Source organism: Cavia porcellus, unplaced genomic scaffold (assembly GCF_034190915.1).
Source record: "Cavia porcellus strain 051 isolate PalLab524CR breed Dunkin Hartley unplaced genomic scaffold, mCavPor4.1 scaffold_10, whole genome shotgun sequence".
Taxonomy (NCBI): Eukaryota; Metazoa; Chordata; class Mammalia; order Rodentia; family Caviidae; genus Cavia; species Cavia porcellus.
Window position 1 is genome coordinate 33,998,876 of NW_026947493.1, and position 14,638 is coordinate 34,013,513.

A 14,638-nucleotide genomic window follows, 5' to 3' on the forward strand; every position below is an offset into this window, starting at 1 on the left:
CCAAGGGCTGTGCTCCGGGGAGAATGCTGCATTCCCATCACTGTTCACATCAGCATTCAGCCCTCCACCTCGCTCCTGTGTGGAGCTGAGGAAAGGCATGTCGCCCTGTCACTGCAGTGTCAGTGTGCATTTCTGTGGAAATGAGGAAGCAGCAGTATTGCAGAGAGGAGCCCAGAAAAAGTGAGGAGGTATTTGAAATTTCTCCTCTGTATCTCCTGCCCCTCTCTCCTCACTTCCTCTATGTAGGGTCACATGTACACATTTTCTCTCCCTTCCAAAGAGATGGGACTGCTCTGCAGCCAACCAGGCTTAATTAGGAGAGAATCATCCTGCTGTCTTCCTTCTTTTCACTCGCTCCGGACCTAATGCTATGCTTGGCAGGAATAGCTGGAAATACTCTGTGTGTTCTCATTTTTTCTTCCTTCCTCCTTCTTTCCCTCCCTTCGTTCCTTCCCCTCCTCCTTTCTTCCCTCCCTGTTCTCTTTCCCTTCCTCATAAAAATATCCTACTGTATAATTGGCAATCCAATAAGCTATGCAAATAGTCACTGTGCCAGAGCCTGTAGAATGAAGGCAGGAGATCTAACACTCAGATCATGCCAGATTTGCCTTTTGTCTTTTTTTTTTTTTCATACCAGGAACCGAACTCAGGACCTTGTGCTTGCCTGGCACATGCATCTGGTGCTGAACTATTTCCTGACCCTTTGTCTTTCTTTAAACACAAGAATAGGACCCCCACCCCAAACAAAACAAAACAAAACAAACAAAACAAAACATGTGCCTCTTAGAGTCTAGGCTTGGGGAATTGAGAGAGGGTATGTGGGGTTAGTTCCCATGGAGGCAGGTCCTAGACTCAGCTGGAGTGTCTGCCTGGTAGGTTGAAAGGAAGGAACAGTGTTCGTGCCATGTGGGAATTTTGGTGCTACTAAATATGAATGGGCCATTTGGACTCACTGCGTCTTGAACCTCTGTCCCATTCTCTGGCCGGCTGGCCTGCCTGCCTGCCTGCCTGCCTTCCTGCCTTCCTTCCTTCCCCAGCACATCTGCCTAGAATGCCCCTTTCTATTTCCAAATCTTGCCTGTTGCCCAAGGCCCTGCTGTTACATAAGGTGGTCAGGGCTAGCCTGGCAGTGGCTGTCTCTGGGCACTCATTGTGTGCGACAGAAACAACCCCTGTCATACCTCTTTATCTTGCTTGTGTTTACACAGACTTTGCAATCTCCTCTCCTTCACCTTCCTCGTTCTCCCCAGCGTCTCTTGTTATCAGTGAATGGGGTGGTAGTGGTAGGGGGAGGCAGGGAAAGGTAGTGTAGGATGTGGGCTCAGAGCACAGTTTGGGGGTGACAGATTTACCACTTCTCTGTGACTTTGGTTAAATGACTACCTTCTTAAGCCTCTGTTTCCTCATCGGTAAAATAGTGAAAGTAAGAGTTTCCTAAACTGTAGGGCTTAGAGTTGTTATGATGATTAAGTGGCATGGACCTGTAAAATATTAAACATAATGTCTGGTTTATAGTCAAAATTCAAGAAGCATTATTAGGCATGTCTGGAACAGTTATCACCACCCCACTTTCTAGTTGAAGAAAAGGAAGTGGTGGGGTGGGCTTAAGTGATTTAATCCAGTTGTACTATCAATTGTTAAGGACTTCAGAGGTCAACTGACAGGATTATTTGGAGGTGCTGGACACTGTGCTAGAATAGGGCGTCTCATACTCAGAAGAACAGGATGACTTCGGGGAGGATGTGAACCCTGGTGTAGAGACAGATGGTGGGATAGATCAATCTATGTATAGTAGAAAGAACCCTTGACCAGGAGACAAAGCAGCAGCTCTGGAAGGAGAGTGCCTGTCATTTTTTACCCTTATGTCCCAGCTTCCAGCATGTCACAGTAAGGCATATAGTAGGTTCTAGATCAGCCTCTGTTGAAGGGATGACCAGAAGCCCTGAGCCATCGTTCTGGCTGTGACTCTGAGCTGGATGGGTGATCCTGAACACTTGTTCATGTCCTCCATATTGCCAAGACCTCTCCAGTGCATTCATGAAGGGGTTGGAACTGTTGTAATCCTGCTGGTTCTTGTGATCTGCTGTTCTCTGACTTGACTCCTGGTGGCCTCCCACCTGCCGTGTGCATATGAGAGCTGAGGAAGAGGTCAAGGCATGAATAGGCTGATAGGCACCAAGCTTGCTCCACTGCTGCCAGTTCTACAGACAGTGTGTGGTGTCCTCAGATGGCCTGGGGCTGGCTGAGCTGAGCAGGAGCCCTTCAGCTTGTGGACAGCCTGAAGTCCTACTACTGTGGGAAGGCTTCCCTGGCAGCTGCATATGCTGCCATTACTACTGCCTAGAGTCAGTAGAGAGACCTAAAAACAAATCACTGACTCTTCGCTGCCTAGAAAACTCTAGTATCTGATTGGCCACACAATAAAACTTCTAAGCATATCATTTGAGGCCCTTCAGATACTCCTGGACTCTGCTTGTCTTAGCTTATTCCTCCTTGCCAGGCCTCAGGGCTCCAGCCCCACACTATGGCCTGCCCAGATACCTCAGAACCCTGTTCCTCAGGCTTTTCACATAGACCATTCACCTCTGCTGCACAACATTGCTGCTTGGGCTTCTACCCATGCCTGCTCAAATGTCTTCCTTCATAAGGAATCTTCTTTCCTTCAGATTGATTCCTTGTCTGTATAACCTGTAGCACCTGGATTGTACGTACTTTCGTCTATTACTTTGTGCATATGTCAGATAGAATACTCTGGTTGTTCAGAGTCTGGCTTTGGTACTGAACACAGCAGGATACAGATTCTAGGACAGCCATTCACTACCTGTGTGTCCTCGGGTGAGTCATTTCACCTCTTTGGCTTCAGCTTCTGTTGTGGTTTAGATCTAAGGTGTCCCCCAGAAATCTCATGTGTTCAAAGATGGGGCTTTTGGGGGGTAATGATCATGGGGGCAATATAATCATCAGTGAATGATCCACTGAGTGATGGGTTCATAGCCAAATGTGGGGTTAGGAGGTGGGATCTGGTTGGAAGAGGTGTATCAGTAGGGTACAGCTCCCTCCCTGTCTCTTCCCCTTTCCCTGCTTCCTGGCTGCCATGAAGTGAGCAGCTTTCTTCTGCCTGCCCCTTAGACAGTGCTTCTGCCGTGGAGCCAGACAGCTGTGGACTAAACCTCCGAGGCCATGAACCAAAATAAACCTGGTCTCCTTTAAGTTGCAGGTGTTGGGTATTTTGTCTCAGTGATGGGAAAGTGGCTAATGTGGGATCTTTATTGGTGAAACAGAGTTAATTCTTGGGTTGTAAAGTTTTGTGAGATGACAGATTTGTGGTTCTTCATAGGTGGCAGCTGATAGCCTGTTTGTGTACAAGTCTGTTCCACCAGACATGTAATCTCTTTTTATGCAGAAAAATGTTATGACATACTACCACAGTGGCAGGTCCACTGGGACAAAGCCCCACCAGTAAAACAAGCATGTAGTGGGGCTGTAATCTCTACATCCTTCCAACCCATGGCCACTGAGGCTTGCCCTAGACTTCCCATGGTTTGATCCTCGGTAGAAGGAGGTTGAATTGGATTTTGAACTTCATTTCTTATGTCTCTTGGCTCTCATAAAATTAATATTTAGAATTGGAATCAGTCATGGCAAATTCTGCATTTTTCTCCTTTTTTCTCTCTGTGAAGATTGTAATTTCAATTTATTTCTTTGAATTAATTAATTCTGCAAACCTTGGTGATGCATTGGTAATTGTGCCTGGGCCTGTGAGGTGCTGAAAGTTTTATCTAGCACCTCAAGATGGATACGCATTTATTAAAACCTTCACTGGTGCTTCTTGATTTGGTCTTACAGTACTTGGAGGTGGGTGAGAAGCACTGTGCTTATTACTATACTCATTTTATGGAACACTGGGGCTCAAACCCTCATCCTCGTCCTCTAAGGAGGAGTTTCCTTCCTTACTTAGTCAATCTCTTTCTAGCTTGTTTCCTGGCATTTGTGCCCAGGTTGCAGGGGAAGAAACAGACTCACAGCATATCTGGCTCACCTGTCCCCACTGCAAACTTGCTTCATGGTCTGTTTTTCTAGTAAGTATGAAGAACAATAAGCAGGTACAGAAGGCAGGGAAGAGATGTCCCTTCCTGCCATTAGTTATAAACTCACTGCAGTGGATAGGCACACGCATCTTTACTGAGCATGTGGTTATAGAACATCTGCTTTGTGTCCAGCTCTCTGGTAAGAGTTAGTGAAATGATGGCCAGCTAAACTGAGAAGGGATCTCCCAGGCTGCTAGCAAGGTTACAGTTAATAGAGAAAGATAAACAATTAAGATATTTACCCATTGTTTTATGTGCTATGAGGAGAAGGTATGAAAAATTAAATAGACCACAATAACATATAAGTAACTTACAGAATCATCATGTATCAGCTCTGAAAATGCCTGGTCCTACTGTTCTGTTTGCAGAGTTGAGGAGTCCAGGATCTAAGTAGGTACACACAGAGCCAAGACAGATTTCCAGTTAGTACCCTTTCCTTGAGCAGTGTGTGCAGAGGCATTTGGAGTGAAAGAAGAAACATTTTAAAAAATTAAGTTTATTGGTATATTTTAGATGTAATGATCACATTCATCATAGAGAATCTGTACCTGTGCATGAGATATCTCGATTCTTTTTCTCCCAGACCCCTCCCCTCTCCTCAACTCCTCTTCCCCTCCTTTTTTCCCATTTTTCCTTCTTTTCTTTTTCTCTCTTTCCTCTCTCCCTCCCTCATTCCCCTTCCAATTTGAACATTTTCTTCCTGTTTCACAATATCTGCTATACATTTTGGTCCTTATTCACACTTTTGATTTCTCACACTAGAGAAGCAAAGTGATATTTACACGTGTGTCTGATTTATGTTTCTGGTACATCCATTTATTTAGAAATGTCTCAAGTTTATCCAAGAAGTAGCATTGTTGAGAAGGGTTTTGATTCCTGCCATCAGAACTTGTTTCTGATCCCTCTTTTAAAACAAAACATGTAGAAGAAAACTGAAAGGAACCAAATCCATGCATTTGTGGTATGGGAGGAACACTTCTTCCAACAAAGAACTCTCCAAAACATTTGCAATCATAGATTTATTTTTTTTGAAAGCAAGTATTTTATTTGAATTAGTTGTTAAATCACAGTTCATCCAAATGAACATAAGGCAACATTGCTCTTGAAAGGGCACAAGTATGGCACAGACTTAATCAATCATAAATTTCTGTAAGGACTTAATTTTGACCTAAATTTTTGCAAGTATTTATCACCTAAGCAGATATACCTGGATTTGCATAGCAGAAGAAACTAGTTTGAGGTGGCTTCTGACAGGTTCTGCTACTGTTGAAAAGCACGAGAAACTTTTAGTACCCTGGAAAGGAAAAAGAGGAGAGTGACGCAGGTTCTGAGGCCAGTAGAAGAAAACTCCTGTCCCTGAGGTCCAGCTGACACTGACCAAAGAGAACTGGGAAGGGAGCAAGAAAGGCACTTCCTACAGGAGGGAGAGAATACATAGCTGCCCATGTGTCCTGAGATACCAGCCTGAAACTTCATTTCCTGCTCTAGAACTTCCCTCCCCGTGCTCCAGTAAGTGCAGATTTATAAAGGAAACATACCTTACCTTAAACACTACAGTAGATACCTGTGAGTTCATATGTAGGAAATGAACAGAATAAAACAGAGTTGTGAGTTCCTGTTTAATCAATACAAATGGGACTGAGGGTGTGGCTTTCTCCATGCCCCCATTTGAGACTGAATCTAGGTGGCCCTAAATTCGCTCTCAGTTACCTTGTCTTCACAAACGTTTGACCCAGAACTAGCCCAGGGAGAGGGTGACAGTGAGGAATCCTAAATGTCTCGAGCTAGCATTCTTGTTTATTCGGCTTTTTGTTGTGTGAGTCTGAGGCTGGGCTTGGGATGAGGACACAGCTGGAATGAGGTTAGTCAAGTACATGTGAAATGAAATAAGTCAAGATATCAAATGTAAGTCAGACTTGAACACACTTTTGTGAAGAAAACAAAGGACTTAGGTATAAGCAAAGGTTGCTGGGGCAGGGCATGAAAAGCAGCAACCATAAAAGAATGACACAGTTGACTTCATCAAAATTGAAAACTTGTGCTCATCAAAAGATGCTTCAAGAAAATGAATAAGCCACCAGTTGGGAAAAAATATTTGCAAAACATTAATCTGATGAAAGATTTGTATCTAGGACATACAAAACATTTCATGTAACTTAGTAATGAAAAGGTCAATACTTCATGAGTGAGTTATAAGAGTTAACAGATACTTATAATGGAGGAGGAGATATTTAACATTACTGCCATCTGAAACATGTAAATTAAAACTGTAATGACATACCAGAGGGACAAAAATGAAAGGCTGATCATGTTAACTGTTGGCGAGGTTGCAGAGCAACCCAGGAGAGAGCTCTGAACACGGTGTTGGTAGGTGTGTTGGTCATTGCCTACTGGAGAAACAGATTTAATACAAGATACACAAATATATAAGAATTTACAAGATTGACTTACATTAGCCACCTGCAAAGTCAGGAGTGCCAAAAATGCCAAATGACCACCTGTGTGCTGGGGACCCGAAGGATACAGTCGAAGGCTTGGAGCGCACCGCAGGGTCCTGCACGAGTCACTACCAACAGGCTGGAGGGTTGGTGCTGGAAGCAGGAGACTCTGGCCAAGGGGAAGCCGGAGACGGGAGCTCCTCCGAAGAAACAGATCGGCTTCCTTTTTGGCTTCCCTTTTATTCCATGCAGGCGACTGCCAATTGGTGTCGCTCACACTTGGGATGGCTCTTCTGTCTTCATTGAATCCCCTCGGCCATCCCACAACTGAGCCGATCCAGTTTAGTCGGGTGTTTCTTACTCAAACTGACACAATCAGTTAACTATCATAGTAGGATTGCACAGTGGCACAACATTTTGGAAAAACCAAAGGCAGTTTTTTTTTTTTTAAATAAGACTAATGACCCAGCAGTTTTATTCTTCAATAGATGAAAGCCTATCTCCACAAAATAAATTTTCCACAAATTATTATAGCAACTTTATAATAAACTAGAATAACAAACCATGGTGGAATATTACTCAACCACAAAAAGGTATATGTGATTGATATGTGTAACATTTTGCTGACTGACAGAATCCTTTCTTAAGAGTAAATACTATAGGTCAAAACTCAATTAATGATACTCCTAAGATTCATGCATTTCTTTTTTCCTCTTTATTTTAAAGAGGATAGAACAGAATAAAACCAATCAAAACAAACCAGTGTAAGAGATATAGGACTTCAAAACATTGCAAAATCAACAATAATAATCAATGTCCCTTGATGTCTTCAAAATAGCTGTAGATAACTTCGGACATAGTAAAAGTCAAACAGAATAGAAACAATAAAAACAAGACAGTGACTGCAATAAAGGACTTCCAAATAGGCCAGTAGCAAACCCAAAATGGCTACCATAGTATATCTTGATATCTTTGAAATAGCTGCTCCTGCCCTCAGATATAGCATAATCAAACAAAACAAAAGAGAATAAAGTCCAACTCACCAAAACAATGAAAATGATGTAGGACCTCAAAACAAGACCATAAGGATCAACAATGGCTGGAACCCTCAGAAGGAGATCCTCCTAGATGCCACACTGCATACCACTATCTTCTGAACCTATGATCAGACCACTGACCCTAGACCTGCAAGGTCAGTGCAACTCCAAACACCACAGGCATCCAATTGCATTTCACCTCCATAGCCATCGTCACAGCCTGTGTTTCTCTGGATAAGCCGTGGCTTACAGTGGTTGTGGTGGTGGGGATTGGTGCTTCTTGTTTGGTGGCCCGTGCATGGTTCCCAGACTGGGCTTGCTTCCTGGTATGGCCTTGTTCTCTGTACTCCATTCTGTGAATAGCCAGCTCATGCATTTCTCATGTATATATTTTACTTTACCAAATTCATAAACAAATGTTAAACTGTAGATAGTGATACGCATGTTTAAGTGCTTACAAGGCAAAATATAGAGAGATCTGTACTTTAAAGTATCTAAAAATAAGATGCAGATGGAGTGAGGGATGGTGAGGTATGTAATAAAGCAAGTATAGCAAAATTTTAATTGTGGGACTGAGGGTCGTGGGTACGAGGCCTTCGTTGTAAAACACCTTCAGCTTCTCTATGTGTTTGAAAATGTAATAAATATGCTCAAGTGGAGGGTGCTTGTTGCAATAACATGAGTGGAAAATAATTGTGATTTATTGCCTTTTATTACATAGAGCTGCTGTATTCCTTATCTTACTCAAAATTCCATGAAACCCACCCCAGGAGCCTCTGTAATATAGCTGATTCATCAAGTTCAGAAGAACCCTTCTGGCCTGTCTGACTCATTTGTATCACCTGGATACCTTTGGCTTCATCTCACTACCGCTGTGATTTTTCTTCCCCTTTGAATTTGATCATCCCTAAAGGCAGAGTGCTTGGAGTGGCTTTAGAATTGTTTTTATCGTATGTTAATTTGCAGTAAAAAAAAAAGCAGTAAGTACAAGATTGGGAAATGGTGAAAGAGGAGGGAGCAGAGTTCAGTAATAAACTCAGTGGTCAGAACAAAATCTGTTTTTTCAACAGATTTAAATAAAAGATGAAGTAGGTCATCTTTTTCCCTCTGATAAAAATTATCCACTTACAGTATAATGGTGGTTATCATGTACAAGAGCTCAGATGGTTGCTCATTTTAACTTTCAAGACTTTAGACAAAAATGCCTGATACATTGTTCCACTTAGCAGTATCACGCAAGCTTTTGACTGGGGAAGGGAAATTATAAACCACTGTGGAGAATCATGGAGTGAACTGAGGACAGAGATTAGATCAACATTCATTCTTTTTTTATTTTCTTGGAGTGAAGTCAGAGCAACATTTTTCTCATTTTTTGTTTGCAGTGAACCTATTTTTTAACTGATCTATGCAATAATTATAGGAAAGGAAAAGTGGAAGGAGTGGGTTCAGCATATTGGCTAGTTAGCTCTTGTGTGATCATGAAAACAGCAAAAGAAAGCAAAACTAAGTGCTTTTGGCTCATGAAGCTGCCTCTGCCATTTCCCTTCTGCCATGGCGAGCCTTTCATAGTTAGGTATTTGGTGGTGGAGAGGGGTGTCCTTTGTTGTCCCTCACCCTGCTGGCCCAAGACCCACTGTAATGACTTGTTTAGAAAATGTGTGCTTCTGGTATTTGCCTCCCATGCTAAGATGTTTCACTTGGAAAGTACCCAACAGAAGCACTCTGTTGTATCCCAGTGTGCCCTTATGATGATTCTGAATGTACAGCATTCTCCTTAGTCCATGAGCTGTGGCTTTAATGAGACCAGTAAATTGGAAACAGGATTTCTGTAAAGGACAGTGAGTTCCCCAGGTGGTGGCCTGGGGTTGGACTTGTTCAGACAGTGCTGTGAAATTGCCTAAGGGCAACATTGATATTATGCCTTACTGATGCGTGGAGACACCCAAAGCATTCTGATGACAGTGAAAACTGTATTGATAGAATAGGGATATAAGCAATCTGATTATTGGCTGTGTTTTTATACAGGGGAGGATGGCAGTGAAGGGGAGAGAGAGTGCATATACCTGCTAAGAAGTATCACAGCTGCTCTGTTAATTCCATTGTTTTCACCTCAGAATCCTTGCAGTAGGTGAGATTCATTACAGTAGACTCTCCTGAGTATAGAGCATCTAAGAGACAAAGGGCACATATGATCGCAGGTGGGCCGTGAGGTCTTGGCCTCGAGAGCGAGTTCTGGAAGAGGCAGTCTTTAAGGGCAAGGAGGGCAGTTAGACCCATGCTGACACTGCTGAATAGACCCCAGGGTCTACGTTCTCTACTTTGAGGAGAGCAATCCAGATGGAAATAGTTGTCAGAGTGCAGAACGTGTGTTCACTTAATTTTTCATTAACCATTAAGTCCCCATTCTGTACCTGGTGTTGATAAAAGGAATTTACTGGAACTAGAGAATCTACAACCACACATATTTCTGTTTGGCCTTCAAATCTGTGTCTTACTGTGAGGTAAGAAGTTCCCTGTGGGTATCTGGGCCAGTTGGGTGTTCACAGATGCAGAAAACTGGAGATCATGTGGTCCAGGAAAAGAGAGGAGCCAGCTGAGAAAATTCAGCCGGGCTCAGAGTTGGGGGGAGAAGAGTTCTGTTTGCATTTCCACTGATTTGTGCTTCTCTAGAGAAGCTTTGAAGCTGGAAACCGGCCAGTGAGGTCCCCCAGAATTGGCAAAACGCTGGAGCTGAAGGGTTAAAGATTTCTTAGTGCTTCCTGATGAAATGTGAGGCTCATGAAGGATAAATCTGTGTCTAGACTGACTGGCATGGTGTGTAGGGTTTGGTTGGTCAGTGTTGGCCGATGTCTGTTTCCTTAATGGTAAGAGTGCTAGAGAGAAGATTGTGGCCCATGACAGGCTCCTCAAGGCCTGCTTGCCTCATTTCTTGATTGTCCTGATAAGGAGATGACTTAGAACTGTGACTGAAGCGCTAGTACTGTGACAGTGAATCTTTTAGGGCTTTCAGTGATACGAGCAGCCTGCCGAGGTATGTGTGCCTCAGTTTGCCACCACTGTACGAGTGTATGGGGTCAGTAAGTGGCCCGGTATGGTTTAGCTCCAGAAGCTCCCCAGCAGAGGTGACAATTGGGAGCCAGCATGGAAAGTGAAAGGACTCTGCGTTGGGGTGTGCTGAAAAGAGAGGGAAAGGCTGGCTGTGAAAATCGAGCAAAGGAAGCTCTTAGGAAGCCCTTGAAGTGGAAGGTCCTGTACCATGAGGCAGTTACTTTGGTTTTGTTTGTTTGTTTAAGTCAAACATTGGTAAAATCACACTCAAGTGCAGGAGGAGGAGCAGAGGCAGGTAAATTCGATTTTAGTTTCATCTTTAGGTACTGTCTGGTTCTATAATATTGGATATAATTTTTCCCTCCATGACTGAATTTACCAATCTATATTTTATTCACTGAGAGATCTCAAATTGTAACATGAAGTAGTTTTATGTGCCCAGTCTCTGCTTTCCTATATGCCATGTTGAAGCTACCTGTCCCCCTTCTACACGCCAGCTGGGGCTGACTACATTTCTGAGGATGTCCGTGTTGTCATCCCTGCCATCATAGGGAGTTTGCTTAGCTTCTCCCCTTGTGCTATCAGCATGTGGCACTCAGTGTCTCTACTCTTGGGAGGAGGAAGACAGCACAAAGGTTGGTACCTTGTAACCTAACTGGGCATTACTCAGTTTGGTTTCTTCCTTCAGCTTTTCTAACTAAAACTGGCCAGGTGGCTGCCAGATCCGTTTGGCAGGTATCCGTGGGTAGATTCCCTGCGGGATCTGTGGAGACCACACCCCCACACCCCACAGTTCACAGGTCCTGACAAGAGCATGTGGCTCCCTGTCAGCCACTCTGATCCCTGAGGCACAGCTGCCCGTTGTGAGCGTGCCCTTGTGTGGCAGCCAGTCCCCTTGAGTGAGTTTCCAGTTTCCAGCTGTACTAACTTCAGCTAGCTCACACGGTGTGAAGTCCCTGCCACGCCGAAAGCCAACATGATGACTCTTGCTCAGGCAAGAGTCTCACTCAGGACTGTGGCCAAGGCCAGAGCTCCCAGAGGAAGCTAGTTTTTCCATCTCTCCCTCTACTTCCTCTTCTTCCTCTTCCTCTACCCTCAAGACTTTTTATTTGCTAAGAAGTGAATGCTGTCCAAGTACATCTTAGTTGTGAAGGTGATAGTGACCGACGTGATCTGGACTTGTGGCTCTTTCAGTGGTAGTTAATCCATCTGAGCTCCAGAAAGGTCAGGTCTTCTGAGAATATCTCCTTCATGGTATGTGGTTTACTATGATCTTCACCATACCAGCACTGCACACTCTCATCCATCCGACGACTCTTTAGAAACTCCAGCGATTGCATATCATGCCAGAGGAGTTTTTCCCTCTGAATTTTCTTACCCCATTCTTCATCATATTCTAGATTTTATTATTTTTATCATGCATCAGATCTATGACATACACTGGAGTCTGTGTTTCTTTGATTATGATATCTCTGGTGGTTTGATGGAAACTCATGAGGTAGAAGGTATAAATTATCTGACACAAATTCATCATCGTCTCATTAAGCATTCAGAGATTTTAAAAGGACAGGGATTATTCCATATATAGGTAGCATTACAGCTCAAGAGCCTTCCATAGATACAATTCCAAGCATTATAATCACTTCCAACACAAGGTCTTCATTAACACCTGGTTTTAGTTTATGCTTGAGGTATTAAACTGACTTGTACTCCTTAAAACCATTTCCCAATCCCAGTCTGGAATGATCATAATTGTGAGTTCTCAAACATTCAGTTACAAAGTCTTTTTCTGCTTCATTAGAGATTTGGGCTTCAAGATCCCCCACATAATCAGTAACTAAATTTTAGTTGGTTTGTGATTCTGGGAGATGTTTCTAATCATTTTCTTTCTTTCTTTAAAATTTTTTTATTTTAAAGAGATTAAGACAAAAGAGGACATAGCAAAGCAGATCAGATCAGAACAATGTAAGCGGCATAGTATTTCACCACAAGTTCTAATCATTTTCATTAACCATGCATCCTTGAACTTTAGAGCCCTTATCATGAGTATCTTCAGCCTGCTTCCTTCACAGATCAGCTCTACATTCCTCTCGTTAGCAACAAGATTAACGGCAGAGAGAAGTTCCAAACCATTTTGTTCATCTGAGCACTTAAAGAGCATCTTGATTACCCATGATATACAGTCAGCATGTGCAAACATTGGTTTAAAGCTATCATCCATGATTATGTGGTGAAGCACACATACTGCTATTTGTTTATAGTTTTCATTGCCTAAGAGTACATTGATTTTGGGAGAGGTTCAACTTATTCCAACCATCTTATTCCTTACTCCTATGTTAAAGACAGGTTTAGTAAAAGCTGGGGGGTGATAGTAAATCTTATGCTTGCACAGTATCATTTCTACCATTTTTAAAAACAATATCCATTTTATCATACCTTTCTTTATTCTCCATAAATATGCTATTTCTTTAAAAATGTTATAACTGTAATAAACAACTCAAAATTGTCCTGATGAAGAGCCTCCACCAACCCATGAGCTTTATCTTCTTCCCCATTTATAATTCTGTACAAAGAGCCTCTAGCCAGATTCAGAAGCAAATAAAACACAACACAGAGTGTGTGTTCTTGTTTTATCACACACTGGAATATTTTTTAAAAGATTTTTTTTCATAATCTTTTTTCAGAGTTTGTTTTTCAAGATCTTCATCAATCATTTGCTTTTTGGAAGAAAGTTCTTCTTGCCAAAGCTTTTGTCTTTTTAACTCATGATCAGTGATAGGCATACAGTGCTCTCTGTCAGGAATATTTTCATACAATGACTCACTATATTCATCCATGTCATTAAAGCTGGTAACTCCATCAGCTTAGCTCTTTCAAAAGGAGATGGACCTTTAAGTCTGCTTGATTTTTCTTTTTATTTTTCTGATAGTATCACAGTGGTTCTGCAGGTAATACAAAAGTTGTTCTAGTTCATTTCATTTTTAAATTAATTGTTTATTGGTACATAGCGATTACATTTGTCATAGGGAATTTATACGTGTACATGATATAACTTGATTCTTTCTTTTCCTCATTCTCCTCCCCTCCCTTTAACCCCACTTTCCCTTCTTATTTACAAAGCTTTGTTTCCATTTTTGCTTTTCTCTTTTTTTCTTTTCTAATCCTTCATTTCATTTGGAGGGGCAAATAAACTTGTATTCCTCAGTCACCTTCCATGCCAGCAACGTTATGTCTGTGTTGGCATTAAGACTGTAGAAGAATAGTGCTTTGGTATTCTTTTTGTTCTCCCCACCTGGGACTGCCTGTTTCTCTAAGAATGGTAACTTTGACCTCATGTTGAACAGAAGTACTTGTTCTGATGGTTGTACCTCAATATTGCCTCCTTTAACCTTCCTTTCGAGTTGCTACTGGGCATCCTCCTCCTGCAAGGCAGAGGCAGTGGTGACCAAGAAGCCAGTGAGCTCCTTCCAGGGACTCTGGGCAAGCACCCTCATCCAAGGCCATGACACTGTTGGCAAAGCCAGGCAGTGTCAGGCTGAGGTTACCTTGTGGTTACCATGGTGAGGCCAGGGCTCCTCCTACAAAAGTGGTCCCCAGCTGCCCCAAGGCACCATTCCAGGGCCTTGGATGGGGCCCTCCTGAGGCATGTGTGTCTTCATTGCCCTGTTTCTCCTGCAAGCTTGACCGTCTTTTAATTGTTTTGTTTTAAGAGACTAGAATCCAACAAAAGAAAACCGAATAAAGCCAATCAAATCAAAGCAGTATAAAGTGGTACAGAATTTTAAAACAGGATAATAGGAAATCAACAGTGGCTACCATAATAGGTCTTGGTATCCTTATAATAGTTGTCCATACCATCAAAATCGAACAAAACAAAATAAAACCGATCAAAACATAATATTGAATAAAACAAAACACTAAATCGGAACAAAACAATACAGTGAGACCAATACTGCATGTTGTTATCTTCAAAATAGTAAGCATGACTGTCTTCATTGTTCTCTGAGTGCTGGCTGCTTTACTTCAA

General features: G+C 42.5%; 1 protein-coding gene and 1 pseudogene across 20 annotated transcripts in view; one reads left to right on the top strand and one right to left on the bottom strand.

Moving 5' to 3' along the window:
- The window catches only part of Cacna1d (calcium voltage-gated channel subunit alpha1 D), a 358,933-nt gene that overhangs the window by 172,797 nt on the left and 171,498 nt on the right, over positions 1 to 14,638 (top strand). The gene's annotated exons all lie outside the window — the stretch shown is intronic.
- LOC106025768 (kinesin-associated protein 3-like) lies at positions 11,717 to 13,448 on the bottom strand (annotated as a pseudogene).